The 6,359-nt window shown below is 37.2% G+C and overlaps 1 pseudogene; it reads right to left on the bottom strand.

Annotated features, from left to right (window-relative positions):
* Window positions 1-3,818: 3,818 nt before the first annotated feature.
* Window positions 3,819-4,648, bottom strand: LOC695242 (coiled-coil-helix-coiled-coil-helix domain containing 4-like; annotated as a pseudogene).
* Window positions 4,649-6,359: the final 1,711 nt, after the last annotated feature.

Raw genomic sequence — 6,359 nt, 5'->3', positions numbered from 1 at the left:
AGTCACCCCTCTGCCCACCAGACACAACTGCACGTCTGGTTGTTTCCCTGCCCTATTTTGTCTATGTTATCTTATTTTAAAAATGCAGATTATCTGCATTTTTCCTATGCCCCATTTGTCTATGTCATCTTATGTAAAAGTGCAGATTCACCAGCCAGACAAAGGCATGAATGAGCATTTTTTGCTACTCCCCCTTTCATGGAAATTGTGTATTTCTCAATATTCCCCCTTTCTCCTTTAAATTTGGGGCCCTCAAAATCATCTTTGGAGAAAGGCGTAGACCTGCCTCCCAGTCAGGTTCACGTCCTTAACTTTGGCAAATAAACTTCCTAAAATGATTGATACTTGTCATTTTTCTCAATTGACAATCTCTCATGGGAAAATTTTAACACAGTTCATTTCTCCATGTTGCTCATTTGCCACTCCTTTTTTTTTTTTTTTCCAAGACAGAGTTTTGGTTGCCCAGGCTGGAGTGCATTGGTGCAATCTCGGCTCACTGCAACCTCCACCTCTCAGGTTCAAGGGATTCTCCTGCCTCAGCCTCCCAAGTAGCTGGGAATACAGGTGCACGTGACCATGCCCAGCTAATTTTGTATCTTTAGTAGAGACGGGGTTTCACCATGTTGGCCAGGCTGGTCTCGAACTCCTGACCTCAGGTGATCCGCCCACCTCTGCCTCCCAAAGTGCTGGAATTATACTTGTGAGTCACTGTGCCTGACCACTTATTTGCCACTCTTGTGTCTCCACCTGACTTCTGCCCACATCTCCATGGACATAGATAATCATGAGTGGCAGAATCGCTAGAGATGAGATTCTGTAAGGCTTACAGCAGCTGAAGATGGCAAAAACCACAGAATAAAAGCAAGGACAGAGCAGTTGTGATGCAGCTCTGGAGCCAGGCTCTGGTATTCCCCAAAGTAATGGGGCTCAGAAACGGTTTATAAAGTTGGAATTTGGAGTCATGGTCTGAACAATGCAAGCAAGTAAAGAACAAATGGGGCAGAAAGAGGATAGATGATGGTGAATCTTCAAAGATTAACCTTTGAAGTTTGCTATTTTAAGAGGCAGCTGACCACTTAGAAAATGAGTTATTTCTAATCAATAGAAAAGAAATACTGTGAAAACATATGTATCTGAAATGAGCATGAGGCCTTCTCCATTCATTCAGCACAATTTTGGAGCTTTGATTTTGCTCAGGGCTCTCTGTAATTCTAGTCTGTCTCAGTGCCTGGCCAGTTTCAGAACGTTTTCTGTTTATCTCCCGTATCTTGTTCTGAGCTCATCCCTAAGACATCACAAGAGATATTGATTTATTGACTTCTGGACGCATAGTGTTCCTTACAACATGCCTGTCCTCATCCTCTGACATTTTCTTCTCTGGTCCTTTTGAGCAACCATCCACTGACCCAATTTAATCCCCCATGACCCTCCTATATCAAACTGCATAACGGTATAGAACAGGATGGTCACAATGTAACATGGAGATTTTAAATCCTCTGTAAAATATAGAAAACAGTAACCAAATAAAGCAAATCAAAAGTTTTTTAGGTAAAGAAACCTGAAAACTAACCTGTCTATAAAAGGACCATAGGAAAGTTATCAGAGGAGTGTGAACCACTGCATTTTGAGTGAGGGCTAGGAAAATGAGGCTGAGACCTGCTGGTCTGCATTCGCAGAAAATTAGGCATTCCTAGCCTCCAGATGTTTACTGTTAAAGGAACAAACTAATAATATTTATTAAACAGACCTGACTTGGGAGTGTCCAGATATCTCAATATCTGGAGAACAAAGGCATTCCTAATTTTCCTTTAAAGATAATAATATCAGTTCTTTAAAAATATAGTATTTAAGAAAATTAATCCTTTATCACAAACTCTTGTAGCAAAATACATCTCCCCATATATACAAGCATTGCTATCTACAGTGAACGCATTCCTCCTCTTACTTTTAGGCACGCCCTACTCTGTCTATGGAGTAGCTGTCCTTTCACCACTTTACTTTCTTAATAAGCTTGCTTTTGCTTTGTACTGCAGACTCTCCCTGATTCTTTCTTGCATGAAATCCAAGAACCCTCTCTTGGGGCCTGGATCCAGACCTCTTTCCTATAACAAAGTGATATGGTTTGGCTCTGTGTCTCCATCCAAATCTCATCTTGTAGCTCCCATAATTCCCACATGTTGTGGGAGGGATCCAGTGGGAGATGATTGAATTATGAGGGTGCGTCTTTCCCATTCTGTTCTTGGATCTTATGAGATCCAAGGTTTTAAGAAATAGGAGTTGCCCTACACAAGCTCTCTCTTTTTGCCTGCTGCCATCCATGTAAGATGTGATTTGCTCCTCCTTGCCATCTGCCATGATTGTGAGGCCTCCCCAGTCATGTGGAACTGTAAGTCCAATTAAAACCTCTTTCTTTTATAAATTGCCCAGGCTCTAGTATGTCTTTATCAGCAGCATGAAAATGAACTAATAGGTAAAGAGTGTTGATTTTAGGCAACTTGCTTTTGCTTAGTACAAGTTACTAGAAAGTGAGCAGTAAGTTGGAATAACATAAGTTCTGATGACAGGACCCTGTCATCTTCATCTTAGGACCTCATAATAGTTACTGCTATCATTTGAAGTAATACAAACACAATAAAGAATTATTTATTTTAATTATAAGGCAGATTTACATAAATGGTACTGGAAATGTAACCTTTCATTTCTTATCTTAACCTATTTAAATAATGAGATCACGAAATGAATCTCTAATGCTCCCCTCAATTCTATTGATCAGTATCAATAATTTTTAGTGAGGTAATTTCTCATTTTCAGATCCTGCAAGTGTTTATTTAATTAAGTCAGATGGTTTTATCTAGCTGATCTAATTTATAAAAGCATCATTTTTAACAATAAGTAGGATTTTGGTAATACTTTATTGTAGTGCTCCATATATTATCTAAAAAAGCTCATCCAAAGAAAAAAAACTAACATTACTCTATCATATTTTCTGTTTTTGATAAACAAAAACTTAAAAACTAATGTTACTCTATTAACTTTTCTGTTTTCAATAAACACAAACTCTTAAGAACTGATTCAAAAATAATGTAGCGAAATTTTTTAAATAGTTATATTCATTAAGGCATTCATAAACTCTTACTCTAATTTCAAAAATCATCATTTTGATTTTCTCTACCACAAAAATGAAAATGTATTGAATGCTTTATCATCAAAATTACATGTAAAAAATATCAAGGGTTTAGGGTAAAGTTAGAATATATTTCTACACTAAGGTATTATTTGGGATTTTTTTTTTTTTTTTTTTTTTCAGGTAGAAATCATGTTTCCTTTTAATTGAATACTTAATTCACAATGTTTCCTCTCTTCCTGCTACTCTGGTAATAATTAGGTCCCCACCTCTCAAGAACATTGCACCTGGCCAGACTGAGAGCCAGTGTGAACATGGGCCCCAAACCAGGGCTTTCGGAATAACAAGGAACAGCCAAGCCAGCCTCTCCCTTCACTTAGAAAGGGACTGTGAATGCGAGGGTCCAAATCTTCACCGTCTAAACACAGAAAACCAGGAGCTCAACACCAACATGGAAACCAAAATGTATCAGGAATGAAGTGCAGTACCCCTTCACATACTCAAGGTCAAGATGGGTTTGCAGAAATCGTATCTGACCATCTGGCCTCTGCTAGTAGATATGGCCCCACCCCAGCATTTTTAAGAGAATATGTTTTTGTTTCTATACTTGTATTATTTTCCCCAAGGGGTATAAAATCTACCAAAAGGAATATAATGAATCAGAATAAATCAGCTCACTCACAAGAAACCTTCCTGGGTAATGGTTTTTAGTTGCTGAGCTTATTCAGCACGTTATTTAAAAGTGGCAAAATTCAGGGCAATCTGAGAAGAGAATTCAAAAGTGGCAGCTACAGGTTTAGGTAGGACACACATACATACAACCCCCATTTTTTTCAGTGTATATGTCAAGAGGTCAAGACCCCTGATCATCAAAATAAGTTATTTTGTATATTACAGTGCACAGGACAACAGAGGGAAAGACACTTTCCTGGAAGGTGACAACAAGGCCTTTTTGCAAAAGGTCCACTCCAAAAGGACTGGAGCCCAGTGCCTTGTGGCCTTCATTAACTTGACCCCTCCTCTTCTTTGGTTGCAGTGGCCTCAGTGGGAGCTGTTTCTTCTACTTGTTCTGCTGGCTTCTTCTCCCTTTCCTCTTCCTCATCCTCATCCTCTTGGGGATAGAGGTCTGGGTATTTCTGCATGCATTCCTGCATGGCCCGGAACTGGTCTACACAGTCTGACCCCTTGATCTCCTCCGTGCTATAGTGGAAGCAGGAAAAGGCTGACTTAAACTGTTCTCCACAGGGACCGCTGGCCATTCCCCCAAGGCATGGGCAGTTCCAGTTAATGTTTCCATTTGGCAGTATCAATCCGTGCTCCTCGTATGGATCATTGGGGTCATCGGCCACCAGTTCTGCATTGCTTGGAGTTTCATGATCTTCTTTGGTTACAAATATGATTCGATCCTTCCCTTCCTGCCGGCAATAGGACATGGCTGCAGCCCGTCCCTGAGACCTTGCAGAAGCGGCAGTGGCGGTAGCTGCAGCTTTACGCCGTGACCTCCTCTCCTCAGGCAGGGCGGGCGCCCGGGATTTTTTTTAAAAATAGGTCTTTTACAACTCACAAGAAACTTAGAATTGGAAATATGAATGGAAATCTTTTTTCCTCAAAAATGAGAAATGGATTATAAAGAAAATGAATATAAATGCTAATTCAAATATGAAGCTTTTGCTTTTGAAAATATCATTGAATGTTCTGTATTTAGGAAAGATGATTTAATATTTCTTGAAATATGTCCTTTAAATAAAATAGTTTATAATGTTCTCACTCTTTACCATATCAAAGCAAAGTAAATCTCAGTGCCCTATAAAGTTATTATTTGCTTGATTAAATCCCAACTATGTGGAATAATTTCAATTTGGACAACATACATTGTCTTTCTATGATAATATATAATATTCAAAAACACAAATGCCATAGTTTATCCTGGCCAAACATTTAACTCCAAAGGTTTATGCATTTCTGAATTCTAAAATCTCCTTGTATAACTAATATTACTAACATTCATTTTATTGAATTCCAAAAATAAATCTAGTTATTGCCAAAATAGTGATTTCTAAATATAATTTATAACCAAGAAAATATGATCATGGAAAACTGAAAGGATCAAATCATTTGATCTTCTAAACAGCTATGAACTTTTAAGAAAAAAAAGTATTATATTTAAAAACAGAAAGATAATCACATTTGAATTGGTTTCTGTATATTTCTGATACAATTTAATATTTAGAGCTTTTAAACTATAACCGCTCATACATATTTTTACAACACCATATTACGTAAAAGTAAATATTTCATAATCAAGTCTTTAAATTGTCACCAGGGACTCATTTCAAAAATGATATGCTGATTTGTAAACCAGTGTTTTATCTGTAAACTGTTTTCAAAGTTGTTTAACTATTATATTCTGGTTTTTAAAAATAGTTCACAGTATACTTAATAATGCTATTGTCAAACAACATATTGCTTGTCTTTAAAACATAAGCATAGCTTTTAAAGTATATTCCCATTTAACAAAATAAAGTGAACCCAGGTAGCCCTTATATGTGTAAAAATTACACATATCATGTTTTTTTAGATTTAAAAAAAAAAAGAAAAAAAAAAACCTGATCCTTTCAGGATATCTGAGATTCACTGCAAAATAATCCAGTATAAGGAGGGGAATAATAGATGAAGTAAGAGTAGCCATGAATGGATCATTAATGTCAGGTATTGAATACATGGTCGGGGGGAAGAGAAACAGGACTATACTATATTTGGTACCCTTTTGTATATGGTTGACAGAAAAAGTTTTAAAACTGCATATAACTTATATGGAATCTATGTTCTTGTGTTATCTTTACATTTTTAATAATTTTTATATATTTGTATTTTAAAAACATATTTGTCTAAAAAATTTATTATGTGATTCAAATAATTTTCATTATTTTAATTTAGAAGAAAAAATATCTGTCAGAGTTTCTTTACTCGCAAAAGTGCCTATTTTAGCTTTTCATGTATGGACAATTTTTTTTCTTTACAAGGGAACCAGATCTGCCTAAGAAATGTTTCAATAAAACATTTGCTCCAAAATGATCTTTGACTCCAGGTCTCACATCCAGGTTATGCTGATGCAAAAGGAGGGTTCCCACGGTCCTGAGCTGCTCCGCCCCTGTGGCTTTGCAGGGTACAGCCTCACTCTTTCACGGGCTGGCATTGAGTGTCTGCGGCTTTTTCAGGCACACGGTGCAAGCTG

The sequence above is a fragment of the Macaca mulatta genome, chromosome 3 (assembly GCF_049350105.2).
Source record: "Macaca mulatta isolate MMU2019108-1 chromosome 3, T2T-MMU8v2.0, whole genome shotgun sequence".
In the NCBI taxonomy this organism is placed as follows: domain Eukaryota; kingdom Metazoa; phylum Chordata; class Mammalia; order Primates; family Cercopithecidae; genus Macaca; species Macaca mulatta.
The sequence above is the reverse complement of the archived record's forward strand: the minus strand, read 5'-3'. Positions and strand labels throughout refer to the sequence as shown.